Raw genomic sequence first — 1,668 nt, 5'->3', positions numbered from 1 at the left:
AATTAATATTGAAACAAAAAAGTCAGATGTGCACTTATCTTTAAAATTTCAAGAATAAGTGCATCTAAAGGGGCAGATATACAATTTCTTTCAGTCTTTCTATGCATTTTTAATTCGCTTTTACTTAGTTTTTTAATTGACTTTGTTGTTATTATGAATGAAATTAAATTAAACAGTGTGTACAGTAATATAAAAAAATCTTATAAAAACATTAAAATGTTTCACTAAAATGTTAATTTATTGACCAAATCCTGTATTGTATGTCTCACCTGTCCTTGTATCGTGGGTCCAGCAGTGTAGAAAGTGCATACAGAGGGTCCTCTTCCACAGTGCTGAAGCGCTTCTCCACAGCTGCTAGGAGTGTCTTTTTCATGGTTTTAATTCCAGCGTCAGCCTCAGTTTCCATAGACAGGAGGCGTTTGATAACGGTGACACTTGGGATAACATCAGCAGTGGAGGCTGTGGCTGTGCTCACCTGCCTTGTAAACTCCTCGGACGGTTCAAGACAGGTCATTATTTTCTCAAACAAGCCCCACTGGTTTGCTGTGGGTACTGAGGGCAGCTCATGGTCAGCAGAATAAGCAGACAGTGCTCGTTTCTGTTCAGTCAGGCTCTGTACCATGTAATATGTACTATTCCACCTCGTTTTAACATCCTGCAGGCGTTTCAGTTGCATGTTCATCTCCAGCTGGATATCTTGCASTCGTGAGTATGCTAGAGGAGAATGTTTAAAGTGTCCGATAACCTGCCTCGCACATGCAACCGCGTCACTCACTGCACGCTGAGACAGAAGACCCTCGTTGACTACTAGCTGCATTGTATGTGCAACACAGCAGACACTACGCACCCCCATGTTGTCCATCGCCTTTCTCATGTTGCTGGCATTGTCCCTCACAATCACGTGAATTTTGCTCAMCRGAATTTGCCACTTGTCAAACATTTCCTTCAGGCTAGCTGCTATCGCTTCGCTGATGTGTGACCCACGAAAGTTTGTTGCGTTYAACATTGCGCTGTGTGGCACAAAACTCTCATCCAGCCAGTGTGCTGTTAAATTTAAAAGTGACACGGGGGAGACATCAGAGCTCCAGATGTCTGTCGTGAAACTCATGGCTTTAACATCTTTTATCTCCTCTTAATATGCATTTGCACACTTTACCGTGCAGTTCAGGTAGAGCCATTTCTGACAAATACTTTCTGCTCACCATCTCGTAGCGCGGCTCTAGCTGGTTAATTAGCAGCTGGAATCCTTTATCTCCAACAACTGAGAGCGGCTGTCCATCCATGACAATAAAGTTTAGTATCCACTCTGTGATTTTTGTTGCCTGCACACTATTAGGTGGAACTTTTCACCTCTTTCCTTCATCTCCTTCAAAGTCAGTTGCTTCATGCCGTCTCTTGTTGACTCCGTTCAACAAACTCCGCGTGCTCTTTTGGGTGAAATCGCTGGAGATGCTTGATTAAGTTGGTTGTGTTGTAGCTTGAAGCTTTACTTCCGCCCCTTGGAACAATCACTGCGCATGTATTGCACGTAGCCATTGGATGTGTTGGGTGAGGTAAAGTAAAAAAGCTCCAGATGGCTGATCCTTTCGCTCCATTTTGAAAACGGCACGTGCCACTGCACTGCGTGTTGCTGGCGCATGACGTCACATCACTCGCGGACCTTAGCAT

The 1,668-nt window shown here is 43.8% G+C and overlaps 1 protein-coding gene across 1 annotated transcript in view; it reads left to right on the top strand.

Moving 5' to 3' along the window:
* tufm (Tu translation elongation factor, mitochondrial) overlaps positions 1-1,668 on the top strand; it is a gene marked incomplete in the record, with an annotated part of 14,431 nt that overhangs the window by 7,170 nt on the left and 5,593 nt on the right.

This window comes from Austrofundulus limnaeus, unplaced genomic scaffold, assembly GCF_001266775.1.
Source record: "Austrofundulus limnaeus strain Quisiro unplaced genomic scaffold, Austrofundulus_limnaeus-1.0 Scaffold361, whole genome shotgun sequence".
Lineage (NCBI taxonomy): Eukaryota > Metazoa > Chordata > Actinopteri > Cyprinodontiformes > Rivulidae > Austrofundulus > Austrofundulus limnaeus.
The sequence above is the reverse complement of the archived record's forward strand: the minus strand, read 5'-3'. Positions and strand labels throughout refer to the sequence as shown.